Consider the following 24,514-nt stretch of genomic DNA (forward strand, 5'->3'; position numbering starts at 1 on the left):
CTAGATGCCACATGTGCCTCTCACCAACTGCACCAATAAAAGCGGGGTGTGGGGATGCAAACCCTGGTTCGGGTAGGGGGTAGAAAGTTTAGAGGGTGCTGAAGGTGGAGGCCTAATCCACAGGCTAGATTTAACAGCCTCTTCTAACATTTCCTTCAAGAAGCAAACAAAACAGGAAGACAACAAAAAAAAGAACAAAAAAAAAAACAAGCCCACTCTGTATCTTACAACACAAACTCACCTGAACAGGCCACATGGTCCCAAAGAGAGAGTCTAGCTGGCCACACCCCCACCTTATCTACACTTCCTCTTCCTTGATCTCTTCCTATTGGGAGAGAGAAGATGGGGCGGGGAAAGCAGAGCAGAGGAGAGGTGTCTTGTTCTGAACAAGACACCTCTCCTCTGCTCTGCTCTGCTTTAACCTCTTCTCCTGCGGATTAGGCAAGTCCTCTGCCTCCCCTACTCCCTCACTGCCTTTATTTCACCCCCATCTACTATTATTGCTCCTAACCTTATCTACACTTCCTCTTCCTGAAACTCTTCTTATTGGGAGAGAGGAGATGCGGCCGGGAAAGGAGAGTAGAGGAGAGGTGTCTTGTTCAGACTCTAACCTCTTCTCCTGCCAGATTAGGCATGTCCTCTGCCTCCCCTACTCCCTCACTGCCTTTATTTCACCCCACAACTACTATTATTTCTCCTAATCCATATCCACTGACTAGACCTAGCACCCTCATCTGACATCTCCCTCACTGTCTTCCTCAAATTTTGCCACTGCACTCCCAGCTCCCTCAACAGTGAAACAGCTGACCCTGCAACAAAACCTCTACACCCCACTTCCACTGGGCAAACCCTGGTCTTCCATCCCCTCTGCTCAGATTCTGTCTTTAAATCTGCATACTATAAAGTATTTCCTGGGGCACAACTAGCTTTCCTCCCAAGTCCACCTGCATTTGCCAATCATCAGCCCCTGCCAGGCAGCCACCTATCTGCCTTCTCCCTGACTTAGCAGCTCTATTTTTCTCCCCCTCTCAAACAAACTGCACAACTAACCTCTCCTTTCTATAACTTCCAGAATTCACCTGCTTCCTTCTCTCTTCAATGCCTGCAGCTAAGCTTCTCAGCACCTAATTATGCCACCATGTATACCGGCCTTGTGATAAGCTAATTCTACAACCTGACAAAATGTAGTCTGTGATGCATGTTGTCAAACTGTCAATGTCCTCCCCATGAGGACTGCACAACACTTCCCAGTTGGTGGTGTCAAAACAGTCCCTCAGTGCCATACTGGACTCATCTGACCATGTCTTCACATACCTAATGGTTGGCCGTTGTTTACTCACCAAAGGTATGTAAGTAGGTTGCAGATGAACCAGGTTGTGATCAGATCTGCCTAGTGGGGGGAGGGGTGAAGTGCTGTAAACATCCTTGGTGTTTGCATACAGTAAATCCAGTGTTTTATTGTCTCTGTTGAGGCATTTCACATAGTGGGTGAAGGTGGGGAGAGTTGAGGACAGGGAAGCATGATTGAAATCTCTAGAGATGAGGAGGAAGGCCTGGGAGGAAGCTGTGAGACGACAGTGTGTAGGAACTGGCATGCTGCTGCTGCGTCGGCCGAGGGGGGGATGTGCACAGTTATCGCGATGACACGGGAGAACTCCCTCAGCAGGTAATACAGCCAGATGATGGCAGTGCATGCAGACGCAGCAGCTCCTAGCTCCCGTGTTTACATTTTTGTTTGTTTGTTTTTTTGTTTGGTTGTTTGTTCACCACCCTTCTGGAAGCTCTGACACAGTTCAGCAGGTCCAAACTGTTGAACTTTGGAGTACAGTTCGGACTCCACACACCCCCTAAACTGGACTTTATTCCAGCTGCTACGGACCTCAGAGCCCACCACCATCCCCCCGCTGCTGCCAAGGAAACGGAGGAGGCACCGTAAACAAAAGCGGGGCAAGAGAGCCTGCTTGCATGCTAGGCTACATGCAAACCCTCACAGACCGGCTCTCCCCAGTCTCTTCCTCACTAACGCCAGGTCTCACGCCAACAAAATCGACAGGTCCGTCTAAGGATAGTCTCTCACCAGATGGACAGCTGTGTCACCGTTGTCACAGAGACCTGGCTGGACGACAACATCCCGGATGCTGTTCTGGGCGGACAGGACTGCAGCTTCAGGTAAGAGCAGAGGCGGAGGTACATCCACACGCACCATCAGCAAGTTCTCCTCTCCTGATTTGGAATACCTGGCGGTGAAATGCCGATCATTCAAGCTGGTAACAGATCTCTCGTCTCCTTGTTATCGTGGCCGCCTACATCCCACCACGGGCTAATGCTAAGTTAGCATTAGAGGAGCTGTACTGCCTAATCAGTGGGCAGATGAATGACAACCCGGAGGTGGCTGTGATTGTGAATCATGTTGAACCGAAGGTGGTGTTTCCCAGATTTCACAAATACATAAACTTTCCTACCAGAGACAGTAACATTTTGGATCAGGTTTACTGCAACATCCCTGCTGCTTACAAGGCTGCAGCAGCTCCACACCTGGGCATGTCAGACCACATCTCAGTGAAACTCATTCCTGCCTACAAGCCTCTGGCCTGCAGAACAAAGCCAACCACCGGGACAGTACAGATATAGACTGAGGAGGCCTCTGCACTTCAGGACTGCTTTGAGTTGACAGACTGGACTGTGTTCAGAGAAGAGGCAGACCTAGAGGAAGGGAGTTCTGCACTGATGCTGTCCTCCCCGTTAAGACCAGAAACCATGGCTGGTGACAGGCTGGCTTATAGCAGGGCTCGAGCAGAGCTGAAGAAAGGAATTAAGCAGGCCAAGCTCCAGTACAAAAACAAAATTGAAGATCATTTCAATAACAACAACCCCCAGAACAGAGAGGCATCAGAACCATGACGGACTACAAGCCTCACCTTGCCAGCCACGACCCCACCCTGCCTGACACCTTAAACAGCTTCTTTGCTTCGACACATCAGGCAGCAGAGAAGCCATACACCTAGTGGGGGAGCAGCACCAGCCCCTCGCCCTGCAGCAGCACCAGGTGACATCCACCCTGAGGAGGATCAACACCCGCAGAGCTACAGGACCGGATAAGGTGTCAGGCAAGACTTTGAGGACATGCGCTGACCAGCTAGGAGGAGTGTTCCTGGACATCTTGAAATTGTCCCTGCAGCTGTCTATAGTTCCTGAGTGCCTCAAGTCCTCCACCATCAATCCGGTACCTAAGAAGACATCCATCACCTACCTGAATGACTACCGGCCTGTTGCTCTGACCCCGGTAATCATGAAGTGTTTTGAGCAGATTATTCTCAGGTACATTAGAGGCTTCATCCCCTCGGACCTAGACAGCCTTCAGTTCTCCTACAGAGGGAATCAGTCCACAGAGGATGCTGTCTCCATCACCCTGCACACAGCCCTGACTCACCTGCAGCAGCCCAACACACAGGATGCTATTTGTAGACTTTAGCTCAGCTTTCAACACCGTCTTCCCAGACAAGCTGGCACTGAAGCTACACGCAGTGGGTCTGCCTGCGTCTCTGTGCCACTGGATCAGCGACTTACACACCAACAAGCCTCAGGTGGTGAGAATAGGGAACGTAACATCATCTCCTTTGGTCCTCAGCACGGGCACGCCACAGGGTTGTGTGCTCAGCCCAGCCCTCTTTACCCTGTTAACTCACGACTGTGCTGCCATCCACCCCACCAACACAGTTGTGAAGTTTGCGGACAGTAGTGGGTCTTATCTCAAATAACAACGAGACCCACTATAGAGAGGAATTACACCAGCTCACCCAGTGGTGTCCTGTGTTTTTCCACCTTTGTAATTGTCTGATTTGTTTCACCTGTGTGTCATTAGTTGTCCTCCCTTGTGTATTTAAGCCTGTGTCTTCCCCTCAGTCTTTGTCTTTCCTTGTGTAGCGAGGTATAGCACTGTTTCTAACGGCTGTTTTGCCCTTGTAGAGCCTTTGTGTTTTGCCCTCATTTTGCTTCTGTTTTGTTGTTTGGTTTCCTGTTTTGCTTTTTGTATTCTGCGCTTAGTTTTGTTCTCATCCTGATTTGCTTTTACATCCTATTGAGTTATTTCTTTGAATATAATAAAACATTTGGGTTGCTGTATTTGTCAATTTTGTTATTCGTATTTTTCTTTTAGTTAAGTGGAACACCATTTTGTTGGGGAGGCTAGGCACCCGGATAAGGTTCCTACACATTGCATGTATGTAAAGGCACCGGGACACAATTGTTCTTAAGATTGCTGTGAGGTTTGCTGTGTTTCACTGAGGTGAATAGTGGTGGCACCTTTCGGCACCCCTGCATAGTAGTCTGCCTCCCCACTGATGGTCTCTCCTCACTCTTTTCTTTAGGTTGTATTGGGGTTTTTTAGGTATTTTATCACATTTCTGGTTTTTAGATTGTATTTGTTCAAGCCTTTTTTTAGACAATATTGTAATAAAAATCTTTATAATCCCTTTCAGTGTTAGTTGATTTAGTTTTATTTTGATTCGATAATTTTTCCCGCTTCCTTTGCAGTTCCAGCCCTGCCTGTTTATAGTGATTTTCAATAAATAATTGATTTAATTTAAACAATAAGTATCTGTCCTGTTTCAGAACGAATCTGTGTGCTTTACTAATCTTCCAATCAATATTCTTGAGGTATTTCCTGGGGTGCAATTCCCCAGGTGGCGTTGTCAGTTCTCCCCCTCAAACTACTTGGTGACATTCTCACCTCACCCCACCACATTTGTGTTGTCTTTGTTCATGTCCATGCCACGTTTCATGTAAGTGTTCTTTAGTGTTGTCTGTGTTAGCTTCCCATGCCACAAATCTTGTGAGTGTTTGTCCAGCGTCTTTTAGTGTTGTGTGTTTTTTTCGCCATGCCTAGAATCATCTAAATGTTTGTCCACCATCTTTAGTGTTTGTGTTTGTTAGCCAGAAAAATAACAATTACAGTCCTAATTTATTTCCAGTCCACAGTATGTAATTGAAAGTTAAGGGCAGCCAGTCATCAGCAGCCTATTGCACATTGTATCCCTGCATTGGAGAGGCCTTATTCCATTCAGAAAACTGTCTGCCCATCAATAGAATTTTTTTTAGGTCTGCAGGTATATAATCTAGGAAGGGTGTCCAAACATTTAAAAATAACTCATCTTTACCCTTTACAACAGCCTCCAACCTTTCATGGGGGAGGATGCCAAAGATCTCTCTGTACCAAAGGGTGATATTAGGTGGGAGAGGTTTAATCCAGTTTCGCAGTATACACTTTCGAGCAGCTAGAAGCAGTTTTTCAAGGAGCTTATACTGTAATGCTGTGAGATGTAGATCCCTAGAGGGAAGGCCTAGAAGGAAAACGCCAGGGTCTTTCTTGATTTTTAATTTGAATATCCCACTGACTACCTTTGAAATAAGTGCCCAAAATCTGGAAATCAAGGCGATTAATGTTGCGTAGGTGGAAGTAAGTAGACTGGATAACATTATTGATGTGCGATTTGAAAGACAGGGAGCTGTCGAGGATGACACCCAGACTCTTAACATGTGGGGAGGGGGAGATAGAGGAGTTGTCAATTTGAATAGAAAAGCTGTCTGTTTTGGATAGTGTTGATTTAGTGCCGATGAGGAGAACCTCAGTTTTGTCACTGTTTAATTGGAGGAAATTTGAGGTGAGCTAGGTTTTTATTTCAGTAATGCAGTCAGTAGGGGGGGGGGGGGGGGGGGGGGGGGGGAGAGTGGAAGAAGGTTTAATTGAGAGGTAGAGCTGGGTGTCATCCGCGTAGCAGTGGAAATGAATGTTATGTTTTCGGAAGATATTGCCAAGGGGGAGGAGGTAGATAATGAAGAGCAGGGGCCCCAGTACAGAGCCCGGGGCACACCTGTACTGACGGAGGAAAGGTTGGACCGGAAAGATTTGAGTTGAATAAACTGTGTGCGATCTGTGAGATAGGATGTGAACCAGTGAAGTGGGGTGTGAGTAATGCCGATGGAAGATAACCTGTTCAGTGGAGTGTTGTTGTGACAGATGGTATCAAATGCTGCGCTCAGGTCAAGGAGGATGAGAATAGTGAGGAGGCCAGAATCAGCTGCCCGTAGGAGATCGTTTGTTATTTTAATGAGTGCTGTTTCTGTCCTATGGAAGGGGCGGAAACCAGACTGGAACTGTTCATACAAGTTATTGAGAGAGCTGGGTGGCTACTGTTTTTTCAAGTAAATAATTCACATTAAAAAAACATTCATTCAAGCAGTTAAATATGTGCATAGTAGTGCAGTTGTGCAAAATAACAGTGTGCAATAGTCGGTTTGTCCACACTTGGGTCCAGCCTATAGATGTGTGTGTGATAAAGTCCAGCATTTAGATGTGTGTGTGATGGAGTCCAGCCTATGGATGTGTGTGTGATAAAGTGCGTGTGTCCAAAGTTGTGGAAATATGTCCCCCTTTCTGAATTGCACTTAATACACAGAGGGGAAATGGAATTATTAATTTTGTTTAAAATAACAGGAGTAATATGCAACCTGTGAAGTATCTTGTTGTTATTCGTTGTTCGTGTATTCGTTGTTCCACTCTTTTTCCCATTTATGAGAGATGTCTGGTACAAGGTATGTGACAGAAGAACCCAAAAATGTGTAAAATGATGCTATAAAGTGTTTTTGCGTTCTAGAAGAAATCTCTCAATATTACTGTAAGAGGTGTTAGCAGTGAGAGAGATGGTCTCTGAAGATAGAAAATGTATAATTTGTAAATAGCCAAATAAAAAGTGCTTGGGGATACTGAATGTATTTTGTAATTGCTGGAAGGAAAGTAATGTATTATCTCTCAATAGATCTCCAATTACGTGAATTCCCCTGTCCCTCCAGAAGAGGAATATAGGTGAATTAACCCCTGGAGCAAAATCAGGGTTTTGGGTTATGGGAGACAGTAAGGACTTCATATTTTTTCTTCCCAGGAATTTAGACGTGTCATGCCATATCCTGATTCTGTTGTAAATGATAGGATTACATTTTATTTCGGGATTTATCTTCTTTGCCTCACACATGACTAAGCTCCAAGGGGAGTGAGGGTGACAGGCCCAGGAGTCAATACAGGTCTCTCTCTTAATATATAAGTGTAACCACAGCCAGAGGTGGCGTGCATGACAGGCCCAGTTATAGAACAACATATTAGGCATAGAAAGACCACCCGTGTCTGTATGTGATTGTAATATCTTAAGCCGTTGCCTAGGTTTTTTGCCTTGCCAGATAAATTTGGAAAAAGCCTTCTCTAAGTCTAGGTTAATTTTCTTAGATAGATATAGTGGAAGCATTTGCAAGGGGTATAAGAGTCGTGGGAGCACATTCTTAATGAGACTGATACGACCGAACAGGGACAGGGGTATGTTCTGCCAATGCTCCAGGTCTCTCTTGACTATGGCTCAGATAGGGGAAAAATTTAATCTTATCTCTCAGATCTCTCAGATCTGGAGACACCTTTATTCCCAAATAATTAAAGCCAGATCTTGACCATCTGAAAGGGAAATTCTCCTGAACATCCGTGGTATTTAGGGTTCCCAGTGGCATAGCTTCTGATTTGTTGAAATTTATTTTATAGCCATGTGACTAAACCTATAGAAAATATCCATAATTGCAGAAATTGAAAGTTGAGGAGAGGACAAAAACACAAGGATATCATCTGCATATAAGGCAATTTTGTGTTCCTTGTGTCCTATTGTTATGTGCATGTTTTTCTTGTGTGTTTTCTTAGTCTTTAGCCATGCCACGTTTCAAGTAAGTTTTTTTTCCTTCTCCCCCTAGTGTTTTGTCCATGAGCCATGCTACGTTTCTTGTCAGTGTTTGTTCAGTGTTTCCCAGTGTTGTCTTTGTTCCCTAAGTTATGCCCATCTTACCCGTGTGAGTGTTTTCCTTATTGACCTAAGTTTTGGATTTTGGTTTCCTTTAGTTAAAACTTGTTTCTGCATCTGGGTTCAATCTTTGTTCCCCTGAACCCCCGAAGGTTTAATGGCAAATGAGTCATCATCCATGTGCTTTTCATATACTCAAATGAGCAGATAACAATTCACAGGTAGACTGTGGGAGGTGTTATGTAGTCATCAGGCTTCTGTGGAGAAACTCAAAATGGCTTGCAGGAGATTTGTTGCCTTCAAATTAGTGTTTCACCTTTGTAAATGCAGCGTGTTTGAGTGTGAGCAGCCAATATGTGTCGGCACCAGGTTGCTTTTGGTTCTTTGTGTGTTGTTGCCAGGGCAATAGTGACTGTGGGGGTTCTGGCAGCCTGAGGTGATGCCATTGATATCTGTCAGGACTCAGTGGGAAGTCATTAATGGGGGAAGGGGAGGGCTAAAGAGGTTTTAATGACATTTTAAGCAGCTCTTTGCATCTGTGTGAGAATTATGTCGTGGAGGCATATGCAGAGCTCAACACTCACATATATTTTCGTGTTTTGTTGCTTTGGAAAAACACTGTTTAACTGACTGCACCCTGTCATTGTCTTTAACTGTATTCTGTATTATATATATTAACCTTAACATGAAGTTGACCTTCTTTCTCATTAAGTAGCTTCTGTGTTGTTGAAATTATTTTTGGGAATCTTTAGTTCTTCTCTTCTTTGAAAATCTGCTTACACTGAGTGAAATTTTGAAGCCGAAGACACAGTTCTTCAAATGTAAAGCTCATGCTATCATTTAAACCTTTATACACTGTCCCTCATTCTTTGGAGCCTCCACTACATAATGGCTTTTGGAGACTAAAAGTGTTCAAAATTAAGAACAACAACCAATAAATCAATACAAAATGGTACAAGAACTCCTTTATTTAGTGTTATTGCTGACAACACATTGTAAAAGCATGTATTCACACACACTTAACTGCCTTGTTTCTCATTATGAAAAGTGCCATTATGAAATAAAATGGTCATTGGGAAGAGAAATAAAAAATGGCCTGCATTAAACTGTGAAACAAACAAGAATAAACATTTGAGTATTCCACAACTTCATGGTTATATATTTAATCTGTTTTTATGAGTATTTATTCATTTAATTTATTTTGAAAAATTTCAGACTCCATTTAATACATTTAAACATATACATTATATGTAATCTGGATCTAAAGGCTCCTTTCTATAAAACAAAGGGTGAATTAATAATAATAATAATTGAATGTATATGATTTACCACTATCTGAGCTGTAATATCAATTTAGCTTTCCAGCAGTTTGTATGCCACTTTAGATCAATGACTTCAGCTCAAACATTAACAGATGTAATGAATTAAAAGCATGAATGAATTAATGAAGGGCATCTTCTTCCCAGTATGGTGACTAGAGGCACAGCTAAGGAGAAGTAAAGCCCCCTATCATTACTTGATAGCAGCCCAGAGTTACTTAGAAACCATAATAAAGAACTTCTTGTTCCACAACCAGGTGGTTTCATGAGTTCTGGTCACGTTTCCAGCTACTCCCCTGCAACAGTGCTGTATGACTCATTTTAATAACTTGAGAGTGGATATCTACAGCACTAATCTGTACACACATGCACAGTCTGACCCAGTCAAATGGAGGTTGTCAGGATTAATTGTGTTTATTATGCTTTTTTTTTTTTGCTGTTTGTATATTAGTATGTTACACTGTTTCTCATATTAAGAACAAAATAAGGTCAAGATGTAAAAAACCACTAACATACAGTAACAGTGACTGAAAAAAAACTCTGCCTTAGTTTATTTAGGTGATTGGGTTAAAAATAGCATGAACTAATGCTAGATATATGCGACACCATCCTTGTTGTGCGAAAATAACCTTATCTGTGTAAAGGTGGTACTAGAGGGGTCACATTTACAACATGTGTATGCTAATCTTTCCATAGCCGGTGGGAATGATGGGCATGATGTAACAGCGTGGGAGTCTGTGATCAGTCTAGGACAGGAATAGACAGCAGCGCTAATAGATTCCATGAAGGTTAAAATGGTGTTCTACTGTACCTTCAGCCATGAGGATGATGGATTGAAGTGACACCGAAGTAACATCAACTATGTTTCTCTTAATGGTGTGGTATACTGTTAAAAAAGACTGTTTGGAAGCAAATTACAGGACACTTTTCTTTGCCATGACTTTAAACGACTGAGAGACTTACAGTACTTTTTATGCCTATGCACTGTGAAGTTGTGATCAAGGTGTAAAAGTGAATGCATGAACGTAAAGGCAGCAAGAGTGGGAGATGCACAGTCACACCTTTTTTGTGTCAATGATGTTATGTCAATTTTCGCTGAACAGCATTTACTGTTGATTGCAGATTCCCATGGGTCATTTACTTCAAATATATCATTATCAGATATCTTGACTGAGACTGAGTGGAATGGGACCTGGATATGTGTCAGGAAAAACTCAGACTCCGCTTTAAACATTGCACTCATTGTACGTGCCTAAGAAAGAAGAACACACAGCTTAGCGAGGACACACTCACACACACAAACAAACCAAAACACTGAACAATAAGTTAACTAGTGCAAAAAATATGATATAAACAACAAACAATATTTACAAATGATGTGGCAATAAACAGGATATACAATGAAATCAACAATGTGCAGGTATTTATGTTGACAGTGACAGTGAATGATGAATGCACATGTTAAAATCTGTGCATTAATGGATTATAAATTGCCAGTCAGTTCATGTTTTAAAGTGTCAGTGGCTTAGTAGCACTGTATGACTAGCTGACTGTTGGTGACAGCTTGTCAGAAGAAACTGTTTTTGTGTCTGGTTGTTTTGGCATCCAGTCAAATCAAATGAAATCAAACTTTATTTATATAGCACTTTTCATCCATTTAAAATGCAACACAAAGTGCTTCACAAGATAAAAGAATACAACAACAGAGAGAATAAAAGCATAATATGACAGACAATATCCCACTTCCAGGTATACACACATGCGCTCACACAAACACTCACAAAACACACACACACATATACACACACATACACACACAGTGCTGAGACATGGCAGGGCACTGAGGAACCATGTGAGGAAACACCTATGGGAGCCATCCACACTGGGAAGCGCCACAGCCTGCGTCCACCGGGAGCGCCGCCACAGAGACCACCCAGACGTCGATGGACAGGGGCAGACTCCGCATTTAATGCAGAGCCACCCAAGTCCCTCGGGCCCAGGCGGCTTCCAAGCAACGGCCCCCGTGTCCAGACCAGGCATACACCCCAGTGTGGAGGCCCCCACATGAGGAAACACTGAAGCTAAAAATTAAAAGACTAAAGAAAAAATAAATAAATAGATAAATAACCAAATAAATTAAAGATAAAAGCAGGTATAATGCACAAAAATTAGAAGCTTTAAGAAAGTTAAAAATGTAGACTAATAAATAGTAAGTAATAAATAAAAGTAATAAGATTTTAAGATGTAATACTGATAAAGTGCATAACTAAGAACAAGTCTAAGAACAAGAACAAGAAATATAAGAAGTAAAAATAGCATAATAGAAGAATTCAAAGTTTAAAAGAGATCAGTTAAAGGCCAAACCAAAAAGGTGAGTCTTGAGCCTCCTTTTAAAAACATCAACAGTCTCTGCAGTCCTGATGCTCTCCGGCAGGCTATTCCATTTTTGTATTAACTCTAGGAATAATTAAAAGTCCAGTGCCGGAGGACCTCAGGACCCGCGAGGGTTGATATGATAAAAGCATGTCAGATAAATAAGTGGGCCCAAGACCATTAAGACATTTAAAAACTAATAAAAGAACCTTATGTTTATGGTAGAGTTATATGAACCTTATGTTTATGGTAGAGTTATATGAATTAATACAGATACTTATATCCAGTGATCTGTAGCACCAACCAGAAGGGAAAAGTTGGAATGGTTTGGGTACAGGATGTGAGGGGTCTTCAGTGGTGCTTCCTGCTCATTTCCTCAGGCTAGAGGTGCATAAGCCCTGAATGGAGGGCAGGTTGGCACCTGTGATTTTCTCAGCGCATCTCCCACCCAATGCAATAACTATAATATATATACTATAATAACGCCAGAATTGAAAGTGACCATAACACTGAGATATTGTCCAAATGGAAAAATGCAGCTGTGATGATTTGGGTCTGTCACAACCTTCCATCAGCAGAGCTGATCACACAAACAATAACAGCGCTTTCACAGCCTCATATTGTGGCACAGTCTGTATCATTTCCACTGGATGTCCACACCTTGCAGGCTCACAAAAGGGCTTTCATTGACGTACTGGGCTTCCCTGGTGTCGTTGGTCTAATTTAAGGGACAGTTATGTTTATGGTAGAGTTATATGAATTAATACAGATACTTATATAAACTGGAAAAAATCACAGAAATGGATGAAAGCTGAGTCATGGTGCAGCACAGACCATATGTCAGAGCCTTATCATTTTGACAATGACCCTTCCAAATGTGACCTCAGTATGAGCTCCTTGTAAGCTTTTTTAACTCTGCACATCCCTCTGATCTTCTCCAGCTACAACTAATAAATGATTTTGTTACAGGAAAATTATGAGACTTATATCTTTTGAAATTCACAATAACCTCAAGCAATGCAATATTTCCAACATTTAGGAAAGTTCTGACTTCTATTTTTGGCAAGGTGGTCAATGATTACCTTTAGGTGAAAATGAGTAAGCTGTAAAATGACAGAAGGCAAGGAAGAATGAAAAAAGTCAGATTGAAAAGAAAAATACACATCCATCATACACTATTTCCAATTCCAACATCTAAAACACATAAAAAACATTGGTTAATAATTTTCAGTGAACAATCAGCTTTATCCCCTCCAAAAAAGCAGACGCCCTTGAACACATCCCAGGGGCACCCTGTGAATTGGTTTAATTATTTCATTCTTAACTTCAACAGCAAGCTAATGAGTTACACATATCTCAATATCAGAGGGTACGAAGGGTTCACTCTTCAGTGAAACTCTTTATGTTTCATTGAAAAGTAGAACGACATTCTGCTCAAGCAGCTGGTTGAGGGCAGAGTAATCTTCCAGCAGTATGTTGGTGATAAACTAATCTGTTAAGGGGAGCAAGTGCTGCAACAGTGTTGACAGGATGGCATCCATGACTGTCTCTCTGTCCCATCATTTATCAGGTGCCACATTCCCTGCTTACACCACACAGCACTGGACACTGTGTCCAGTTAGTGTCAGAAAATGTGTTATAACCATGACAGAGTTGGTCCTCGGTGCTGCCATTAGCATGTTAAATATCTGTCACAGTGTATCTGGCTCAGGTGATGCTGTTGGTGAAACATAACCATAAACGTGCCTTGTCCTTTTCCAACAGTGTGAAAAAGTGAAAATTTGTGAAATAGGACTATAAAGAACAAACTATATAGTATATATATATATATATATATATATATATATATATATATATGGATAAAGTGTCAAAATACCAAGCAGTAAAAAATTATATACATAATAATAAAATTTCAAAAGTAGCAAACAGTAGTGATAAGATGCAGTGCAATGGCATGTGGCAGGAAAGATTTCCTGTATCTGTCCCTTCGACAGCAGAGCTGTAGCAGCCTGTGGGAGAAGGTGCTCTGCTGTCTGTCCACTGTGTGATGGAGAGGGTGCTGATCATTGTCCATGATGGATAGCAGTTTATTCAGCGTCCTCCTCTCCACCACAGTCTCAAAAGACTCGAGTCTGAGTCTAAGTACAGAGCCAGCTTTCTTGATGATCTTATCAAGTCTGTTGGTATCGCTGGCTCTGATGCTGCTGCCCCAACATACAACAGCAAAGAAGATGGCGCTGGCAACCACAGACTGGTAGAAGATCTCCAACATTTTGCTGCACACGTTGAAGGATCTCAGTTTCCTCAGGACGTAGAGTCTGCTCATCCCCTTCTTGTACACAGTCTCTGTGTTGGATTTCCAGTCCAGTCTGTTGTCGATCACCACTCCAAGGTATTTGTAGTCCTCCACCACCTCCCCTTTGATCCGTAGTGGCTGTGAAGGTGTCTTCTTCCTCCTGAAGTCGATCACCATCTCTCTGGTTTTGCTGATGTTCAGCCTCAGGTGGTTCTGTTCGGACCACTCAACAAAGTTGTCTATCAGTGTCCTGTACTCCCCCTCCTCTCCCTCTCTTATACACCCGACAACAGCTGAGTCATCAGAGAACTTCTGCAGGTGACATGACTCAGAGTTGTACTTAAAGTCAGTGGTGTATAAGGTGAAGAGGAAGGGAGAAAGCACAGTCCCCTGTGGAGCTCCTGCATCACTGACCACCAAATCAGACAGCCCGCTGCCCAGACGGACAAACTGTGGCCGGCCTGTCAAGTAGTCAGTAATCCAGGAGATCACTGCGTCGTTAACACCCATCCCCTGCAGCTTCTCACCCAATAGTAGAGGTTGAATGGTGTTGAAGGAACCGGAGAAATCAAAGAATGTGATCCTTACAGTGCCTCCTCCACCATCAAGATGCATATGGGCTCGTTGCAGCAGGTAAATGACAGCGTCATCGACTCCTAAATGGGGCTGATAGGCAAACTGCAGGGGGTCCAGGAATGTCTTCACCTGTGGACTCAGCTGGGCTAGGACCAGTCTCTCCAGGACTTTCATCACATGGGATGTGAGGGCGACTGGTCTGTAGTCAGCTAGGTCGGATGGCCTCGGCTTCTTGGGGACTGGAACCAGGCAGGACGTCTTCCACAGCTTTGGGACTTTCTCCTGACTCAGGCTCAGGTTGAACAGATGTTCCAGTACAAGAGACAGCTGGCTAGCACAGGTCTTCAGGATCCTAGGTGTGATGCCATCGGGGCCTGCTGCCTTTCGCTGATTGAGTCTTTCCAGCTGCCTCTTTACCTGGCCTGACGTCACAGTTTGGTGGTTAGTGCTGGTGTCCTCAATGGGGGAAGGGGAGGAGGAGGGTGCAGATGGAGAGGTGATGTGCGGGAGAATACTGGGGGGTGGTGCTAGCCATTTGGGACAGTGTGGGTGTGTGTGTGGGTGGCAGGGGGCATCTGAGAGGTGGCAGGAGGTGAGCTAAACCTGTTAAAAAACTGGTTTGCTCTATCCAGGCTCACTGATGTTCGCCTGTCCTTCCCCTTCATCCCTGTGATGTGCTTCATTCCCGGCCACACATCTCTCACACTGTTCTGTTGGAGTTTGGCTTCCAGCTTCCTGTAGTTGTCCTTGCACTTCCTCAGCATATCTCCAGTCCATGCTGCACTCTCCTCTGCTCCTCTCTGTCTCCAGACCTGAAAGCCCTCTTCTTCTCGTTCAGCAGTGCCTTCAGGTCGCTGGTGATCCAGGGCTTGTTGTTGGAGAAGCAGCATACAGTCCGGGCTGGCATGGTGGTGTCCAAACAGAATCTGATGTATTCTGTGATGCAGTCGGTCATGTTGTCAATGTCCTCCCCATGTGGCTCACAGAGTACATCCCAGTCTGTCGACTCAAAGCAGTCCTGCAGTGCTTCAGTGGCATCATGTGTCCACTTCCTTACTGTCCTGGTGTGCTTGGGTTGTCTTTTCACCAGAGGGACATACCTTGGAGTCTTCCTGACCAAGTTGTGGTCTGACCTGCCAAGAGGGGGGGGAGGGCAGTGGCGTCATATGCGTCAGTGGTGTTGGCATAAAGAAGATCCAGGGTTTTATTTTCTCTGGTGGGGCAGTCGATGTACTGATGAAAGTTATTTAAGGTGTTGTTCAGTGAAGCATGATTAAAATCACCTGTAATAACCATGAATTAATCCGGGTGTTCAGTCAGTAGGTTAGCGGCGGTGGAGCTGATGACGTCACAGGCTACCGCTGCATCAGCTGACGGGGGGATGTAAACAGCGATAACAATGGTGGACGTGAACTCCCTCGGTAAATAATACGGGCGCATTCCCACAGCCAGCAGTTCAATGTCGGGGGTACAGAGACATTCCTTCACGTTAACATGTACGGGGTTGCACCACCTCTCACTGACATAAAGTGCAAGTCCTCCACCCTTTTTCTTCAGACTTTTGGAAAAGTCTCTGTCTCCCCACACCAAACTGTATCCTGGGACCTCAACGCTGCTGTCCGGGATGTGTGAGTGCAGCCATGTTTCACTGAAGCAAAATAAGCTACACTCACGGTATTCCCTCTGGGTCTTCACCAGCGCTGCCAGCTCATCCATTTTATTCCCCAAAGACCTCCCATTTCCCGTTATAATCGCCAGGACCGCTGGTTTGTGTCTTCTCCTTTTTTCCCTCCTTTTCACTCCAGACCTGCAGCCCCGGCTTCTCCTCCGTAACTCCTGCGGGACCACAGGTCTGTCTCCGGGCAGCAGCACAGGTTTACACAGTGCAATCAGCTGTTCGCGCATGAAAACAATGATCCCACCGCTGCCGTCGGCATAGTTCCCAGTTACAAAAAGTAGGGAAAGTAGAAGAAAAACACGGAGAAGGGTCGCAAACTTAAGTCCAGCCATTGTCACAACTCTAACAAACAGGTTGTGATTGATCAGAAAAACAGAAAAAAAGAACGAACGGACAAATAAATGAAAACTTAAAAAACACGACGGGAGCTGCTGCTACAGGCTGCCACCTGGGACGGCGCCAAAAGCGAATGACTTGAGTAGAAGGTGAGTCTATTTTTAGCAACAATTATACAGAGAAAAGTCAAGATTGCAGCATTCCTTGTCCTTAGAGCATTATCATCAAGAATTGGAATAAAGATAAAATAATTTGGCTTACAATCTCTCCCCATTCCACTTCTCCAAATGAGACATTAGAGTATGACAATGAGACGATGACTCTATAGAGACAAGCCAACAACTATGCTTGCTGGGAGCAATTTTGCAACCCTGTTGGGCTGTATTCATTTTTGCAACATGCTGGTTTTGATTTTGTTGCTTTCTCTTTTCCTTAACCTTTGTCTAGCATGGCGAGCACGGATATACATGCACATTTAAGAAGCCCTTACATGGAAAGTATGAACCACATTAATTTGACTGTCTATGAATTTCGCCACTGACCTTGTTATAATAATATATGTTTTACTATCTTTTTTTAATACAGCTATATGTATGTTATTCGATGTGTACTTGAGTGACTTTAGACAATTTCCACAGCATATTTGGGGGTTGTTCAGGATTACAGAATGTGCTGTCCAATTCAGGAAAGGCTGATGATCCTGGCCAGATGTTCAGTGGGTTTTCTGAGAGTCTGTGATTCATCTTTCCAGAGGAAAGACAAGTAAGTGATGGTTATTTTAAGAATTCCAAGGATTTAAATGGCATGTTAAATTATGTGGAAATTGCAGATTTTTGAACAGATGTGGGTTTTACAAACTTCAGGGCCTTCAGTCTAGAATATCCACAGGCATATGTGGGTTTAAATTGTAAAGCACACTTGAGGCTGAAGTTTCTTTGTTTTTTGTTGTTTGGGTTTCTCTCAGCTTAGCTTAGGCAATTCCTAAATGGAAGTTACTGTCGTTTTCATTTCAGTGTATGTTACTTGTTTTGAGCTGCTTGCGGGTTTGTGGCTCTGTGTGACCCCAACCCCCTGTGTCTTAGACAGTATAGTAGAAAGAAAAAGAACAAACAAGTACATGCTGTTTTAAAATTGGCTTGTGTTTTTTTGTTTTGGAAAAAAAGTATTTTCTGTAAATAAAGTAATTATATAGAGTAGAGTAATTTGTTTATAGTTTTTCTGGATCATGTTTCTTTTCTCTCTATAATGTTAATGAGCCATTTATTTTTGCTTGTCATTTTTGTCTGATCTAGTGAAGTCCATTCCAGCTTTGCTTAATTCTACTGACCAATTTTCAAGACTCTGGTTAAAAAGTAAACTGATCAAAATCTGTAGTTCTCCTATTGATCTCTTACTCCCCAATATCCCTTTTCCAGGTCATAGGTGACTGATAGGCTCTCCTCTCTCTCTGTTGAACTGCCTGTCTACCAAATTGTCCCCTCTGTATCAGTCCCATCCTACCATATCCCATTTGTGGGATTCTTGGAGGATAATTTTTCATACCTATAATATCAACCCTTGTCTTAATACAGAATCAGGCATATGGTTGAATCTGAAATTACCAATAGGCAAACCTCCTTTTCCTATGGAAAGAGTGGGTGGATAGTGGCAGTTTCACACTTGGACATCTATATGAAGAAAATCCTTTAAAAACTTTTAAAAGGCTAAACTTGTTGATGCCAGATCTAAAATCTGGCAATATTCACAATTAAAACATGTTCTAGCACAGGTTTACCTAGGAATGTCCCTGAAAATACAAACGTTCTTTCTCGCATTACTATAGTGTATGGAACCAGGCATCATTTTATTATTCACAGTCCCTACAGTGTCTAATGCTTTAAAGGCTGCCTGGGAAAGGAATCTGGGACTTTCACTGAGTGTACAGGAGTGGGAGGGGACCTGTTAGAACTTAAAGTCAAAGGATATTCAAAATTCGTAACTAATTTTACTGGACACCTTCCTGACTTCATAGATTAGGCTTGAGGGACTTGGCGGAGTGCTGGATGTGTCAAATCCCAGACTCAATGTATGTCCTGTGGGAGGTCCCAGTGTTTCAGGGCTTTGAGAAATGGTTCCACAAACTTAGGACATTTTTTTAGAACGATTTTAATTTTAAGCCAAGGCTGTATGTATTGGGTGACCCTTTACAAGTAGCACGACTGATTGGATTTTGACTTGCATCATGATGTTTTTTGTTGTTGTTGTTTTTAATTTTTTAATTCTCATACTCATTGACTTTAATTTCAGATTTAAGATTATTATTTTTTAATTTGCCATGTCTGTTGTTGATATTATTTAACTTTTCTTGTCTTTTGAGTTTTTCTATGTTCGTGGATCATGTTTTGTCTGTGCTTTGTCAAAAGTATGAAAAACGTATTGTACAACCGCATTTTGTGCTCAGGTAATGGAAGTTTGATCAAACTTGGCCATGAGATGGCTCTTTTGAAAATTTCAGATATGAAATGATACATGAGCTCATAAGATCTCTGAACCCTTCAGGTCCTCCTGCTTGGGACTGTGAATATATACATATCTGGAAAAAAAATTAAGAGACCACTGCAAATGTTTCTGAAAGCACACCTCATTCTGCTTAATGAGGTACTGATTAGGTGATCACCTGAACCACATCTTATTTAACAAAGAAAAGTATGAAAACCACTGCTGTGGTCATCACTAGCCACTTGCAATATGACCAGCTGGATGGCAAAAACAGTGCTAGTAGTACCTCAAAAGTAATTGGAATCAAAAACTAAGTATTGACCATGCCAAAAGAGTTGAAAGAAAAGTTTTGAGGGAGGAAAAGAAGGGTTAAATTCTGGCTTCACTGCCAGAGGGATACAGTGAGCGTCAGGTTGCATCTTTGACACTTCTAAGACGGCGGTTCATAAGAACAAGGTCAAGCAGCAGACATTGGGGACAACAAAGCTGCAGACCAGCAGGGGGTGAAAACAACTCTCCACTGAATGGGATGACCGTCAACTCATTTGAATGTCTTCAGCAACCATAGGATGCCATCAAGTGACCGACAAAAAGAATGGCAAATGGCAGCTGGGGTGAAGTGCACAGAGAGAACAGTTTGAAACAGGCTCCTAGGGGCAGGGCTCAAGTTGTGTAAAGCTAGAGAAAAGCCCTTCATCAATGACAAGCGAAGAAGAGCCAGACTGAGGTTTGCAAAAGACATAAGGATTGGACCAAGATTCAAGATTCTTTATTGTCATTGAGCTTGACATGTCAATGAAATTTGCATTGCAACCCCCATGTTAGAAACAAGATAAGAAAGATTAGAAAGAATAAAATTAAGATAACTACAATAAAATAAACCAACATGCAATAAAAAATATTCGTAAATGCAATAAATATACCAGAATGAAAATATACTAGGGCAATAAAAATGTACTTAACAATAAACAATAAAATATACCAGTGAATTGTGCCAACAGAATAAAATATACCAGTGAAATGTACCCACAGCAGCTGAAATATACTAAAATGTATATAAACAGTAAACAATAAAATATACCAATGAAATGAAATGTACCAATATACTAAAATGTATATAATGTGACGTGTAGGGTGCAGGGAGACCCAGGAGCGGAAACGGAGAAGGTTAACAGTGATTTATTTACTCAACAAACAATCAATATAAGCACACGAGGCAGGAGGTCCACAAACAAAACTCAAAAAAAGGAGGTCCAGAGAGTGCTGGGCTGTGCAGGCATGAGAGGCACTGGAAAACAAAGAAAGAGGAGACCAAAATTACTCCACATGAAAAGTTCAACACTGAAAGATCAATAGTTTACCACAAGCAGGTTTAGAGCCGACTGGTACCACGATATGACGGTGTATACTCTGGCCTCGAGGAGCGTCTCAGCAGCCTAGAAATAGGCGACTTCATTGCGGAAGGGATTTCAGGTGTGTCCAATCACTCCTCGACGCCGCGGGGGGGAAGGGTGCCTCCAGAGACAAAGAAAGTTAGCCGCACACACAACAACACAGGAAGTGGACCTTGAAAAATAAGTGCACCGGAAATACAAACCACAACATATAATTTAGTTAAGTGTGTGTGTACTTAAATGTTAAATACACAGAAGGTGCAGGTGGAGGTGGAGGTGAAGGTGTAAAAAGTAAAAAGTAAAAGTAAAAGTGTGCAGTGTCTCATAGTTCTCACAGTCTCTCACTCCAGTGAGGGGCTGCTGGGGGTGAACGCTCTGACAGCTCTGGGGAAGAAGCTGTCCCTCAGTCTGTTGGTGGTGGTGCGGATGTTCCTGTACCGCTTTCCTGATGGAAGCGGTACAAACAGTCTGTGGCCCGGATGGCTGGGGTCCGTGGCGATGGATCTTGCCCTCTTCCTGACCCGGCCTTCATATATAGAGTCTAGGTCAGGAAGGGGGCAGCCCATGATGCCCTGTGCAGTTTTGACCACCCGTGCCAGTTGTTTCCTCTTCTGTGCCGTGCAGCTGCCATACCACACTAAGGCAGAGGATGCTTTCAATTGTGAATCTGTAAAAGTTGACGAGCAACCGAGAGGAGGGTCCAGCCCATTTGAGTTTCCTGAGGAAGAAGAGCCTTTGTTGTGCTTTCTTCACCAGGCAGGAGGTGTTCATGGACCAGGAAAGATCAGATGTGATGTGGAGGTACAGGAACATGAAACTGTCTACACGCTCCACCACTTCTCCGTCCATGAGGAGGGGGGCGTGATCCGTCTTCCTGGACCTCCTGAAATCCACAATGACCTCCTTGGTCTTCCCTTTGTTCAACACCAGGTTGTTGGCTGAACACCACTGGGTGAGCTGGTGTATCTCCTCTGTAGTGGGTCTCGTTGTTATCTGAGATGAGACCCACTAATTTAGTGTCGTCTGCAAACTTCTCAACTGTGTTGGAGGGGTGGATAGCAGGACAGTCGTGAGTAAACAGGGTAAAGAGGGCTGGGCTGAGCACACAACCCTGTGGCGTGCCTGTGCTGAGGACCAGAGGGGATGATGTGATGTTCCCTATTCTCACCACCTGAGGCCTGTTGGTGAGAAAGTCTCTGATCCAGTGGCACAGAGACGCAGGCAGACCCACTGCGTGTAGCTTCAGTGCCAGCTTGTCTGGGATGACTGTGTTAAAAGCTGAGCTAAAGTCTACAAATAGCATCCTGACGTAGGTGTTGGGCTGCTGCAGGTGGGTCAGGGCTGTGTGCAGGGTGATGGAGACAGCATCTTCTGTGGACCAATTCCCTCTGTAGGCGAACTGAAGGCTGTGTAGGTCTGAGGTACCAGAATGATGGTGGAGGACTTGAGGCACTCAGGAACCATAGACAGCTGCAGGGACAGATTGAAGATGTCCAGAAACACTCCTGCTAGCTGGTCAGCGCATGTCCTCAAAGTCTGGCCTGACACCTTATTCGGTCCTGTAGCTCTGCGGGTGTTTGTCTCCTCAGGGTGGATGTCACCTGGTGCTGCTGCAGGACGAGGGGCTGGTGCTGCTCCTCCAGCCGGGGTAGGTGTTTGGCTTCTCTGCTGCCTGATGTGTCGAAGCGGGCAAAGAAGCTGTTTAAGGTGTCAGGCAGGGTGGGGTCGTGGCTGGCAAGCTGAGTGTTAGGCTTGTAGTCTGTTATGGTTCTGATGCCTCTCCACGTGTTCTGTGGGTTGTTGTTATTAAAGTGATCTTCAATTTTGTTTTTGTACTGGAGCTTGGCCTGCTTAATTCCTTTCTTCAGCTCTGCTCGAGCCCTGCTACAAGCCAGCCTGTCTCTGTAGGCAGTGTTCCGGGCTTTCAGCAGGGACCGCACTGTGCTGTCCAGCCATGGTTTCTGGTTGGGAAACACTGTAATGGTCTTGACGGGGAGGACAGCATCAGTGCAGAACTGAACAAAGGACAATACAGATGATGTATACTCCTCAAGGTCTGACTCTTCTCTGAACACAGTCCAGTCGGTGAGCTCAAAGCAGTCCTGAAGTGCAGAGGAGGAGAGGAGAGTCTCACATCTGTTCCAAGAAATCTTGCTTCCTTCTGCTCTGAAAGGTTCCCCAACGCTGTGGACTGGTTTTTCCAGCAGGATAATGCTCCATGCCACATAGCTAGGTCAAACAAGGTGTGAGGTTTGTCTCTTATCTCTCCAAAAGTGAGGGGCTTGCTCTATCCTGTCACCCAGGGATACCTACTTAGTCCAACGGACTCACACCACATCCAGCCCCTCTCCCTATCCTTCTCCCAAAGGTGAGAGAAGTGAGCAGAGGAAGCCTTATAGGCCCAAATATAAAATGTAGTTAGTTTCAGGCCACACAATGATATCACTGTCCTTGCTGACAAATAAACATTAATGTTAAAATAAACTACAGAGCTGTTATTGAGCAGTTTTATCACAAATAATGGATTACTAATTTAAAAAAGAATAGCATGACAGATTAAAATGGTCATGGATTTTTTATATTTTAGTCATGAACAATAACACTACAATTAGCTAACGTTAACTAAAATAATAGGGATATGCTATTCTGTAGCTAGCATGTTGCCAGCATCGTATCCACTGGCCATGTGACATTATTAGCTGGCCATCACATCAGTTAAGTTAGCTAATGTTACAAGTCAACCACAAAGAGGGCATATATATTATATAAGAAAATAAAGCCCACAGATAATGTCTCATTTTCATTGCCCCACTGCTGACAGTTAAGTTAACGTTAGCTTGGAATCACTAAGAAGGTTCAATTAAAACATTATTCACAGCAATAGAAATATTGATTTAACTTTACTGAATGAACTCACCTATTCCCTGGCTTTGGAGCCCATCCACCGACATATAGCTGAGTTTCTTATTGTGGTCACATCACTTGGCAAACATTAAGGCAATTCTGTTTCTTACACAACTATTCTCATTCACATGTACTACTAATCTCTCTTACATATACTGTTATTCTGTGTCAAATATGTTACATACATTGTTTCCCCAGTTACATATACACCATGCTTTTACTTGTAATAGTATCCTCCCTTATATAAATCATTTCAGAGTATAATAAGAACATAGTTTTCTGTGTTAGAGACAATAGTGTTGTGTGTATGAGAGTATTATGATGCATATAAGAGGGTATTGTTTTCTGTGCTAAAGAGAGTAGTAATCTGTGTAGGAGAGAATGATAGTAAATCAACTAAAGTGTGACTGCACATGAGAGTCGGATAGTGTCTGTGTAGAAGTGTAAAGTGGTGTACACGTGGGATTGTGGTGTTGTGAGATAAAGTATGAAAAATCACTGATGGGGCCTCTCATACGTCCGACTGTCGATTGATGTGAAGCCACTTTTAGCAGCTGAATCTCTGTCCTTTCTAGCTATTATTAGACTTCAGCTGTTATAGTTTTAAGTCAGTTTAACCTACCTGGCACTCTCTCTCTCTCTCACACACACACACACACACACACACAGATACATAAGGACATCCATGCTTCTAATCAATTTTGTTCTACCTTTTAAAAGATTCAGCTGTTTTCTGACCTCTGTCTGTTTGAACTATTATTAAATTCAACCTTGTTGTTGCAAATGAGCTGTTCAATTCACAATTTCAATTGACCCCAATTTCTCTCTCTCTCTCTCTCTCTCTCTCTAAAATGCACTCAAACCAAGGACATTAATGCTTATTCTAAAAGAGATGTATAGAATTACTTTTCTTTATGGTAACATGTTTCAATGATTTTATATAATTTTTGAAGTACTAAAATTTAGAATGGAATTCTGGGAGGAATGGTAAAAATTGAAATTCTCAACAACTACAAGTGATAAAGTATGTATGCTTAATGGACAGGTGTCCCCTTAACATATTATAACACAGTGCCACCATGTGGTCAGTTGTTACGCTTTTTACATTTTTGCTAATAAATCATGAACCCTGAGGGGTAGCAAAACAAAATGTGCACATTGTGTTCCTTGTATAATTCTAATTTCACTGATATAGGCCACACTTATATCAGTCTACCCATAGTGACCAATTTCTACTACATTATCAAAATATAGTCTACATAATTACTGAATGAAATAATGAAACTGAAGTGAATGAATAAATGTAGAGAGGGTGTCTGCCTCCCAGACAA

Source organism: Chelmon rostratus, chromosome 10, assembly GCF_017976325.1.
Source record: "Chelmon rostratus isolate fCheRos1 chromosome 10, fCheRos1.pri, whole genome shotgun sequence".
In the NCBI taxonomy this organism is placed as follows: domain Eukaryota; kingdom Metazoa; phylum Chordata; class Actinopteri; order Chaetodontiformes; family Chaetodontidae; genus Chelmon; species Chelmon rostratus.